The sequence below is a fragment of the Excalfactoria chinensis genome, chromosome 9 (genome assembly GCF_039878825.1).
Source record: "Excalfactoria chinensis isolate bCotChi1 chromosome 9, bCotChi1.hap2, whole genome shotgun sequence".
In the NCBI taxonomy this organism is placed as follows: Eukaryota; Metazoa; Chordata; class Aves; order Galliformes; family Phasianidae; genus Excalfactoria; species Excalfactoria chinensis.
The window spans coordinates 4,402,867-4,415,443 of NC_092833.1; the positions used below are offsets into that span (position 1 = coordinate 4,402,867).

A 12,577-nucleotide genomic window follows, 5' to 3' on the forward strand; every position below is an offset into this window, starting at 1 on the left:
CAAGAACTGCCATCACTATTCCTGCACATGGAAGCAGCCAACCTCACCGGAACGTGGTACAAATGCTGTCTGAGCACAGGAAAGAAACTGGGCCACATCCAGGCCATACAACACCCACAGAATGCACCCAGGGAACAAGAAGAAATGTGTTTGCACTAGGACTGGCATGCCCAGCCCTACGGTGGCTATGTGGAAGAATAGTGCTTTGTAGCTGAGAATTTGCTCTATCACACAGTGTTACTGTGCTCTTTGTATCTGTTATAGTTTCTGTGGAAACAAATAAGGAGGCATTACATTTTGAATGACCTACATGAACTTGGCCCAAGACAATTGCTTTTGACTCAGTGCAGTCCAGGTAAGACAAAAGGTTGGACATTCATATGCTAGGACATAACAACTAAAAGCAGAGAAAAGAATGAAGGTCCCTCCAGCAAGCACACTTTTCCCCTTGCAGGTATTCACAACTCCCTTGTAGTTACACACATAAAGAAACCCTTTACATGCACAAATTTTGTAATAATCGCTGCTGCTCTTTAGTAAATACTCCCTTTTTTGACTGGCAAGTCTGAAAGGCTTTAATATATGCTAAACAGTCCTCGTCCTCATTAGTCTTTTTTTTTCTCTTCAGAGATCAGATAACATTGAAAATATCTGCACCACACAGAAAAGACATTTGAAGGTCTAGTTCATCTTCCTCCAAAGGTAAAAACTGCAACACAGCACTTCATTAGGAGGCTCAATGCATCTCTTCCTCTTACAGAGTGCTTCAGAACAAGTAGAAATGTACGGCTCTTGTATATTCCTGCCTCTATTTACTTAGGTCAAAGTGTGCCAGGTCTTAAGTCCCCAGCCCATGGTGCATAATTTGTAACAGTGCATCCATGCCAATTCTGTGATTCTGTGATTCTGTGAACAGGTAAGTGCCACAGGACACAAATGTATCACCTGGCCAGACAAACTCAGCAAAACAAATCATTCTACAGCAGCCTGGACAAAGGTAAACACTGAGCAGTGAGCATGGGGTCTCCTCAGGGGAAGGTCTGCATGCACCAGGCTTGGTGAGCTGTGAAAAAGAGTGATTCTGCAGCTACACACCTGCTGTGCCTGGCTTCTGTTTCATTCCCTTTTCTTTCAAGCTATAGGGACCCCTCTTTCTAGGCCCCTGATTGCAAGAAACATGGGAGAAGTGGTTAAAATGCAACAAAAGGCACTGAGCTGGTGCCTCAGAAGTGGAGCATCTTTCATCTCCTGAAAGGCCACATGCTGATTCTGGACCCTTCCTGAGCATGGAAGCCATCAGAGGCATAGCAGAAGTGTTGCCAGACCCATACCCACCGGGGGATATATCAAGGAAAACTTACATTAGACACCCTGAATTTCTGTCAGAGGTTATAACATTCCCTCAGAAATACTGGGAGAAGAGCAAAAGGAAGAGAACACTGAGGCACTGTTTCAGAGTGACGAGTGACTCAGTGTTTGGGTAACAGAGAAAGGGTAATCACTGTAGAGGAAGGAAAGGGAGATTTGCACTGAGCTGACATGGTTAGGAAAATAGCCTTGAGGTTACAGGGCCGAGCTGCGTGGTGCTGAGCGCTGTCTCCACATGTCCACTAACAGGCTGCTTCTAGCTGCAGGGTATCTGATGCTGCTTACCTGTGGGGAATTCATGGGCCAAAAAGCGTACCAAAAAATGCCAGCTGTTACACAGATTTACTAACAATTGGTTCTTTTAGGCCCCGCCACTGCACTGATCTGCTGCTGTCGCAGGTATGCTTTACATCAGATGAACATCAGTGCCTTTACTACAATGACAGAACATTTTTAGCATGAGATGATTAACTTCAAATGGGAATGTACAGCAAGCTGCTTTTGTAGAGACAAATCCCTACCACTTCTCCAACAAAGCAATTTGGTGGTGTTATCACAGAGCCTTTTCAACACCCTCCCATTCATGCTGCAATGACAGCACTGTGCTTTCACTTGGGTTTTAGCAGGAAGATTGCCGATACATGCTGGCAATCCCTCAGTAAAATAAAAGTAAGCAAGGCTCCTGTCCTAAAAATAACACCAATATTGGGAAAGAAGCAAGCTAGTGATTTAACTTCCAATACTTAGTCTCAAGACATTAGATGAGAAAAGAAGTCATTTATAGTCAATGCAAGAAGTTGACACTCAAGAGAGCTGCTTTTTTTTCTTTTCTTTTTTTCCCTGCAGTTCTGTGAGAAGATTCCTTTTAGGCTCTGGGAAAGAAAAGCTGCTTATTTCTCTTTGTGCCTCCAACTCTGGCAAACCATAAATCAACCCTGGGAATCCTTAACACAATTAACATTAGATACAAAATTAAAAAATCTTATTGCTTTAAGGCAGTTCTTAGGCAAGTTAATCATGGCCATTGCCCCCACTGCCTTCCAGAGGCAAATGCACCGTTAGAGTTTATCAGTACCCTGAGAATTAGATTTGTTCCCATTCTCATGGCAGCATGATTGCTGCATGGCATTTTTGCTGTCTGTCAGATCATAGGCACTTTTAATTTTTCCATCCTGCTTTCTTGTCATGGTTGCTTTTTTGGTTTGCTGCAGCACGGTGCTCACTGATCACACCCCAGCTTGCTGTCTGGGGGCAGTGCTTGATTTCAGCATCTGCTGCTCTACAGGGGTCAGGAGAAACACATGGTGAGCAGCCCCTCTCCTGGGGCCCAGTTGGTGGGGCCGCTGCTGATACCCTGCAGGCACGGGGGCTGACAGCCCCAGGAACACAGCACCCAGGCTGCGCAGAAGCAGGGTGCCTGCTCTTGGCCCTGCCAGCAGGATGCTAACAGACACAGGGATGCTTTCCCCCAACATTAAACCTGCTGATTTCCTATCTTGAAGGGCTGGTTTTGTGATTCAAACTCTCTGCCACAGAAAGTTAAGAGTTTACGACTGCTCACAAACCACACAATCTGGCACCAGAGATTTGTGAGCAATTAATTGATAGTGCAGTACAATCTGAGATAAGTAATAAGCACTTTTATTCACAGAGCTGCCAATATGCAATGCAGAGCTTCCTGATTTGGCCCAATCAGTGAAACATGCACTGAACTGCATCTGTAATAGCTTTTTTCACCATCTAATTATCATTATTTGCATTTGTGATAGGTTAAATGCACTGATGGGATCAGACACACAGGAAGCACTCAGCGCTGGGGATACAGAAATAGTGGAAGAGGTCCCATTTCACTAGAGTAATACTGCCAAACCACGTGAGTCCTAAACACTGCCTAAAATACAACAGTGGATACAATAGTGCAATGCCTTGAGGTATTAGCCTGTCTCTGGGCTGCCTCAAGAGATTCCAGTGGAGAACGAAGAGGCCAGCAAGCAGCTGGCACAGCAGCCTGGATGTCAGCCCCATTCCTGTGATGGCAGCACTGCTGGGCACGCTCAGCCCTGAGCCATTTCCAGACACAGCCCCACTGTACTGGCCCAGCAAAACCCAAACACATTCCTGAAAGTGAAACATGAAGTTCTGAGGTCTCCCCCCTCCCCCCCAAAAAAAACCAACCATTTATCTTCCTCATCCTCAAAACGTTTCTAGCCACTGCACTACTGTGTCAAAGGCCCAACGCACCAGCACAACTCTTTCACAGAAAGAAATGAGAAGCCTAGCATTTTCTGCAAGGAAAGGGTGAGGAGATTTCCTTCGTGGGCCATAAATCCCAAGTAGAGAGAGGCACCTCCTGGTAGGACTGAGAAAAGCACCTGTGTGTCCTCTGCCCCAAGAGCCCAAAAAGTACCACTTTCCCTTGCCCATGCGCTAGTTCAGGGTCGCCACTTGCTCCGACACCACAAAACACACCCCAAAACACACAGTCCCTCATTTCCCAGGGTTGGCTCACAGCTGCACAACCATCAACAGCCCCACTGCACAGCACGTCCTACAGTTGGCAGGGCTGAGACCTGCCTGCCCTACCCTGCTGCCAAAAAGAGACAAGAGAACGACCATGTTCCTGTTTTGAAATGCAAAAAGACTTTAGATTCAAACATATAGGAAGCTCTGCAAAGAGCTGTTTCAACACAGACTGAAATTGCTGTGGAAAGGCTGAGATTCTACAACAGCACTAAGATAGCAGGTAAGCAACATTAAACTGCACCATGAGGACACAAGAGCATCCTTCACCCTGCAACATCAATGAGACAGAAGAGGGAATCCTCTGCACTGACCTAGCTGTGAGGGCTCCCCAAGCCCTGGGGATAGATCCCCCCCATCAGGTCCCACTTACAAGGTCACAAAGCAGGGAAGATTGCTAGGACAGGGCCACAGCATCTTAATACAGACTGCTTTTTGTTTTTAGCCATAGTCACAGCAACCATTGCACTTCTAATGCATCCATCATGCAGTTTCACTGTTTTTGTTTGCTTGTTGTTTTTGCTTGATTTCTACACTTATCTCTGTGTGAAAACTGAGCAAAAATAAGTATGCTGAAATACCCTCAGCACAGGCTCTGCTTTGGTGAGGCGATCTTTAAGAAAAAACTTTACTGGCCTTGGCAACATCAAGTTATATAATTCAATGAACAGCTGGGTTGAAGGAGTCTTCCTGTGTTTCTAGAGGATCTCATAGCGGGTCTTCATTGTCACACCATGTCCCTGCAGACATCATTATATGAGGACAGACACCATTTCTAGAACTGGCAACATACCTGCTCATGGAAATGGGCACCCCTTTCGTGCTTTTCAGCATGACAGTTTCCAGCATGTTAATCATTTTACTTTCATGGGTAACAACATACACGCTGTAGTCTGCAACTGTGCCAAAATGGTCACTGCCTCTCAGATGAAAATGCCTATGGTACTGTGCTTCCCTTCTAGAAAGGAGCTTTCTGCTCCTCCAAGTGCAGATACATCCCTTTCTTTCTGTGAAACCCCTGTCTAAAGATAAGACAAATAAAATCTAAAGGGAAAAAGGAAGAAACATCGTAATTCTACTTTTTTATTATAGAAGGAGCCAGCTCTCCAGGATTACAGTTTAGTACTCAGCTCTATAATGAATTATTTATCCTAGAAAAACAAAAATACTTTATTTATGATGACAGAGAGCCTGTAAATTTGCTTCTTATGTATGCATTGACTAATTAGATTAATTAAGCATGCATACACTTCTGAACAATCAGGCAGGTGGCAAATCACATTCAAGACGACTTATGTGATTCATCCTATCATCCTCACACTTGACAAATGACATCCATTCCAGCATGAAACCAGGGCAGAAAATAGCCTATTACTTGCAATTTACAGTACCATTCTTCTCACATTTTATTTACTTCTTTAAAGAAACTAAGACAAACAAAGAGTTCCCAGCAGCTAATCCACTTTCATATGAGCACTCAGAAATATAATTCACTGTACTGCATTAGAACAGCAAAGCCTGGTAAAGCTATTAACACCGTGACCGAAACCGAAATCTGTGCAATGCAGGAACCCTGCAGTAAGGCTGGAGAACTGCGCCGAGGCTCTTACACCCAGTGCTGTGAAACAACCTTGCATTTTCTTTTCAAGCAATAAAATGAAGGAAAGGCGAGAGCTGGGATTTCTTTACCCAGACATAACTTTGCTGCTTGAGATGGCTACAAGGCCAGAAGCTCCCAAGACACCACAGCCTGGCATGGTGAGATGGCAGCCTGCTGAACCAGCGCGGCCTTCTCTCTCTTGCTCAGCAGAGCTCAGAGTAAGATCCACAGTCTGTGCCCTCACACAGAGCCCCGAGGGCAGTCTGCCACCAGCTCCCATGCCTGCAGCCTGGGGACAATGCCCAGCACACACTGCAGCCAGTGCCAGCCCTTCTGGTGCCACCAGACTTTGTGACTGCAGCAGGAACCAGAGGGATCAGACTGGCAGTGGGAAAGGCAATGAGCTCTGCAAGAGCAGAGATGTCATCCATGCTTCCACCACTGACGGACAGAACAAGGGGGAATGGTTTTAAACTGAAATGCGGGAGACTTGGATTAGATGTCAAGGGAAATTTTTTCCCTGAGAGGGCAGTGAGGCCCTGGCACTGCTGCCAAAGTGGGTGCCCCATTCCTGGAGGTGCTCGAGGCCAAGCTGTATGGGGCCCTGGGCAGTCAGCCCATGGCAGGGGTTTGGACTGCATGATCTTTAAGGTTCCACCCAACCTGAGCCATGCTATGATTCTGCAATCCTATGATTATCTCCACAAAACAAGGAAAGTGTCCTAAACAAAGCAAAAAAGAAAAAAGGGGATAAAAAAAAAAAAAAAGCCAAATTTAAATGGAAGGGATTTAACAGTCTTTGCTCATCTTTATGAACTTAAATGCTGAGGCTTTCACTACGAGTTAATGAAGGGTTTGCACAGCTCCTTTTCTTGCGTGCTGTCACTAATCAGGAGCAGCGAGCTACCTCAAAGCCTCATTACTAGCCAACAAAAAAAGGCAATGAATCCTCAAACAGAAGTTTTGCTGCAGTGGCACATTGCCATTTAGCTAGAGGGAGGCAGGAAAGCAAGTCAGCAGTGACATATTCTGTGCATCCAGCTGGGAGGAAAAGAAAACCCCAGTATAATACCCCATCTTATCGGAAGTAGTTAATCTGACATAACTTACTTAAAAAATTACAGTCTATTAAAAAGGCATGTAAGCAATGCAGCTGAAAACAAGTCTACACAGGAATCAGCTAGCATAATTATGGTAAGCTAAAAAATAGGAGAGAAAAGAAAAAACTCTGCATAATTTACCAGCTGACAAATGTTAATGACAAATAGAAGAAAACAGGTCCTTGACAAAGAACAAATAATCACTGCTCACTTTGTAGTTTCACTTCACAACATTTTTATCCACAAAAATAAATAAATCATCCTGCATCTTTGAATCTACCAGGTCAGCACAGAGACAGGTAATCCCCACAATGTGCATTATCACACACAGGTTGCACGTGAAGAAAACACGTTTGTGCCTGGAATCCTGCAAGATTAATATTTCTCTCCATCTCCTAACAAGATAATCACATGCGTTGTGTAACATTAAGCATATGAGCAGCCCTTCTGGAGCTATACTTTAAATTCAGGACATGCTTCGCTACTTTGCTGAACTGAAGCCATGGGGAATGCCAGGGAGACCGTGCTATATGTTCCACGCAGACAGATAAGAGGGCTGTGAGGATATAAGCGTTACATCCTGCTACTCTCAAACCTTTCTCACTGCAGCATGAAAAATAAGTCATCATCATTTTCAGGTGTCATATTTGTTGCTTCGTGCCTGAATAATGTCACAGGTTGCAATCACAAAGGTGCGACACTCCCACAGCACCCTTTGGCTGAGCGCCCCTAGGATACCTGTGCAGAGGCTGAAGGACCCGATCCTTATTCATATTTTCCCCTCACATTAAAGGCTGTCTGCATTACTCATGACAGTGAGTTACAGGGCATGATAAGCAACCTTGGATGGGGGTGAAGGCCAGTAATTGGCAAAAAGAACAACTGTCCTGGAGTTAAAGATTCTCAACAATTGGTTACTGTAGGAGAGCAGGGGGGCATGGGCAGCTATGTAAGACACCAAATGATTTTGTGATGTGCAAAACATGCAGAGTTAACTTGGGAAGGAGACATGATGACAAATAATCTCAAGTCTGGAATAATTGCAGGCTGATTTTTAAAGGAACACTGGAGTCTAGAAAGCAGCTAGTAGGACTTGGTTTCTGGAAGGTCTATGATACAACACATCATGAAGAAGCAAACACACCAATTGCCATCTTGGACATTGTCCACACTGCTCTGGAATGTCCCAGTGATCAGACTGTCACCTAGATAAGCATATGCCTGGAGTAAATTTCCCTTACATGTTTGACGGGCAGATCCACAGTGAGGGGATGACACGATTACCCAGATGTCAGTGATCAAGACCTAATTACCAGGACCTAATTGGTTATCTGAAAAATAAAATCTAGTATGACAAGTAATTATTTTACATACTCACATGCCCTTTCAAGAGGCCATTTTTTTCATAGCAAAAGTCAATAATTAGCAATACTCCACAATGTTACTCAATTAGGATTTGTGTCTCACTGGGCACTTCAGTGCAGTTCTGTTTCTGCCCAACACCTTTTTAGAAAAATCTCGACTAAGGAAGGATGGGACAAAGGAAATGGAACTACAAGGGATGTTAAACAACTGGAAAGTTTGAAGTGAGTAGCAATCAGAATGGTCTTGTTATATACATATTATGATATGTAAATTCTAAGAGGCACTAAGGCTATCAATGACGTTTTGTTACCAGAGGAAGAAAAAAGAAAAAAAAGGAAAAAGAACAAAAAACACCACAAAGAAAAAGGAAAAGAGCCTAAAACCAGTAAAGATTAATATGAACAGCAGCAAGTGGGGGATGGAAGGAGGCAAAGGTTGCAAGGCAAGGACCAGAGAAAGGTTGCATCTACCTCAGCCCCCTGGACAGGCCAACCAGCTCACATCCAGCTGTGTGCACTCAGCCTTTGCTTTCCCACAGAAAGGCTGGAACCAATTGGGTTCAAGCAATCAGCCTCCTCCTCCAGAAAATTCAACCAATTCACAATTCCCAGGAGTACTACAGGCATCGGTAAAGAAACGGCACTGCCCAGTGTGAGCTTACAGCATGATTCCAGTCTGGTGTGACTGAAGAGCTGACCCTCTGCTTGCTATTTTCAAGAAAACAAATCACTGTATTATATATCACAGAGAAGTATTTTGAAGGAATTTAATACCTTATGACTACAAGTCATTTTTTACTGAATAATCGGTTCTCATGCACTGATTAGCTCAGTGAAAAACAAGGAAAGAAAGCATGGAAAGTGGAGGCCCTATAAATCTGGTACCATCTTCTTTACTGCCTCGCCTTACTATTCTAATTCTGTATATACGGCATCTTGACCAAAAACCACAAAGTGTGTTTTGACAGCTCTGATAAACACAAGGTATGGAACACAAGCATTACAAATATGTCCGCACAACACATGAAACAACACGTACATAATAACCCCAGCAATTTTATTTAACGTGCTCTGGCTTTCAAATGTTGTTTCCCTGGCTTATCCGAGAAGGCTGACTCCAGCACAAACACTGCAGGATCCACTGCTTGGGATATTTCTTTTTTTCCCTTTAGAGGTCAGCCTCTCAAGTAATAGCTTCTGAATTTTCGCTGTCAGCAATATTTCCTCCTCTTTTCTCCTGCTGCTCAGGTCAATCATCTTTTCCCATTGAGGATGGAAAACCTACCTGCTCCTTTGCTCTCTAATTATAATCTTCAATTCATCTTCCTTCACTTTCAATTCTTAAACCATGCTGGCCTTCTTTTCTTTCTCTGCCACTTGAATATGTTTTTCCCCTGCCTCAAGAGTTTTCATGCAGCTAGCTAGGATGACACATAACCAGTAACTAGCATTTAGTTCTATTCATAAGATCCTTGTCCCTTCCTAAGTGTCACCCTGAAGTTTAAGCACATGCAGTTGCACATTTATTATGAGGATAGAGCTGCTAGCAAGATCATTTCGTAGCAGAGGACCACATGTGTTGCACCATCCCAGCATCACCCCTTCCCTCCCAGGTCTCCTTCTGAGATCCCACTGATCCCAGTGCCAAGGAGCTCCTTCCCATCAGGGATGCTGCCTGTCTGCACCACCAAGCTGCCAGAAACCCAAGCCAAGAGCCAGCAGAGGAGCCGCAGAACTGTGTGCCCAGTGGGGCCCTTCTGCTGCCTGCAAGCTCGGGAAGCCTCCTACCTTTTTATTACTTACAGTATTACAAGCAGTCTTGCAAGAGGGGCTTAACCTCAATACACATCATCTATCCATGCCAGAGGATTTAGTAGTCTGATTTTTTAATAACTTTATCAATATAGATGCATATTAAAGCCTTCCTGAGCATATACATTTTCATCTCATGAAGTAAATCAGCCTTGGGAACAGACAATAGACAAATAATTCTTTTTAATCCCTGTCTTTTCAAGTTCTCATAAGTTCTTATAAATAGCACAACTAAAACATTGCTGTTATTTAAGGGAATTTAATCTCTGAGTATTTCCCAAAGACACATGGCATTTAATGGACTCCACACATCACATCCCGAGCACCCAACAATACCAGCTGATCAGAACACTTGTTAGAAGGACACCCCAGGGATGACACCCAGACTCGTGGCTGTCAGGTCAGGATGAATGCTGGGATTTCTCAGCCCACTGTACCAAAGCGCTTCAGATCTCTCAGCAGTCAGTCTGAAAGCATATGGGTCAATGCAGACAGTGCGTGAGGGAGCTCTGCTTTTAACTTGCCTGAAATCCTTGGTTGTGAGGACTTGGTAGGAACAAAGAAAACTTCTAGCATCATGGATCTATCCACCAGGACACGCTAAGGAAGTGCCCATCGCTTACTCCTAAGAAGCATGCAGCACCCCACCAATGGGGTACACAAACTATGCAGAGCAGCAGGGAGAAGCAGCCTCCTGGTGCAACCATCCCACTCCCCAAGCAAACTGCACCCCACTTGCCCTGGGAGGACAGGCAACAGCAGCTCTTGTTTGGAAGACGACCAAAGAACACCACGTCTCTGTTCAGAGCTCTTCTCTGGAGCCAGCTGTACCAAGCCAGAACTCACATTTCAATCTGTTAGGGCCATTTTTCCCTTTCTGACAATGAAAGCTAATATGAAGACTTTTATTAGCCCTTTGGAGCCAACAAGTCCAGAGATCTCGGTGTTACGACAGACACAAGATGCATTAGTGAGTCTATATGGATTTAGAGCAGTCAATGAGGTCTCGTGACTATCAAGAATCAGGAAACCTGGCCACAAGGGTTTCTTTAACCCTTTTTATTAAAACCCAGATTCTTTCCATACTGCATTTTCCAGTAAAGTAAGCAGAGTATTGCCACCAAATACGACCATAAAGTGAAAAAAGTGAAAACAAATGACATTTCTCTTGTGGGTTCCCTTTCTGGACTACAGTTTCACACAAAGTCAAATTTTTGGGAACACAAAAACTAACAACAGCTTACAGAGAACAAGGCAAAAGCAGAATTCATTCCAGTAATCAAGTTATTGAAATACTGTGCAAATGGGCCTAAACAAAACAGCGAGTACAGCCTCATAACAAGAATGGCATTTCCTTGGTAAGGCCTGGAACAAAAATAAAGGTACAGTATGGCAAAGATCAGAAGCTCCAGAGAAAGCTGTGGCATGCACGTTTAAGTGAAAACTGATGTGCTGCATGGGGACACTGAAATAAAGCATCATACAGAGCTATTGGTGCTGGTCTCAATCAAGCCAGTAGCAATATTCCTAATTATTTTAGTGGCAACAGGTTTGTACCCATGGGGAACTCCTTCCAAACTCTAAATATTTCACATGTGCTAAAAATGAAAATACAAGTATATTGGAAGAGCTCATTTTTGCCTGCCAGCTTTCAATAGTAGCTTAATTAATCAGAAACTTACAACAGTTTCCTCATCACAAAACAGAAAAATGAGTGTCAATATACACAATAAATTACAGAAAAGAAACAAAAAATCCTGGCCAAGGCAGCTTCTACAAGATCTGCTCACACAGCAAAGATACTGAAGAAAAACCACAGCAAATTTCTGCTGAGTTTTTCTAGCAGGTTAATTCTGGGTGATAATAAAGCCTCAAAATTAGGCTGCGCAGGCAGGTGTAATCATTACCAAGACTGATAGACTGTGAAGCACCAGCGTTCGAACCTTAATTTAAATCTCTGGTAGAATTCATATTAAAAGACATATTAGGTGGTCCCTGTTAGACTGCTGTGAACTTTCCATTATATAAAGTAGTCTATAAAGTATTTTCCAGCAGACTGTTTGCTGTCTTAATTATACAGCGTGATATATAATCTATATCATTGGCAGTTCATTCTCTCCCTGGCAATTTTCCAGCAGTAAAATAATAAACCCTTTGTATGTTTTCAAGTCAATAAATAGCTCAAAAATAATAAGAGATCTTTCACTTTAAAGGCCTGTTTCTCCTTTTTTGTTTGTTTTTCTTTTTTAAAGAGAAAACTAGTCCAATAGAGATTAAATAAGCACCAAAAAGTCAACAGTTTTAAGCCTATTAAACCCAGAAAAGAAAACTCCCTAAGATTAGAAAATAGGTTTTGTAGGTTTTGTGCTTAAATTGTTCAGGTTCAAAGGACAGCGAATTCATTAAAGAAGCTACTGATAAAAATTGCTGGAGCCCTTAATACAAAAACCTGATGTGATGTTAGTACTCTGAGCACTGACCTCCCTCAGGGACCGGCCATTTCTCCACATGCAGCACTCGCTCCGCAGAGCAGCACACCCTGAGCTGTGAGCTGTGGCAGCACCCAGCAGCCGGGCAGGCTGGGAGCAAAGCTGGCAACTGCAGATCCTCTTGTAACTGCATTTTGATCTGTGCAGTGTATAAATACACAGGTATCATCAGTATTCCAATTACATCTCCCCCCAAAATTATACTACTGCAAATCCTGGCAGATTGATGGCTAAAATACTGCATCTGGAAAGACTACAAGATGCCATTGATGGCTCAGTACTTTTCAGGGCCATCAGAATAACACCGTTAGTGATAATAAGGGA

The 12,577-nt window shown here is 43.5% G+C and overlaps 1 long non-coding RNA gene across 1 annotated transcript in view; it reads right to left on the minus strand.

The window, feature by feature from the left end:
• LOC140255931 (uncharacterized) overlaps positions 1-12,577 on the minus strand; it is a 134,354-nt gene that overhangs the window by 53,183 nt on the left and 68,594 nt on the right. The window lies entirely within an intron of this gene.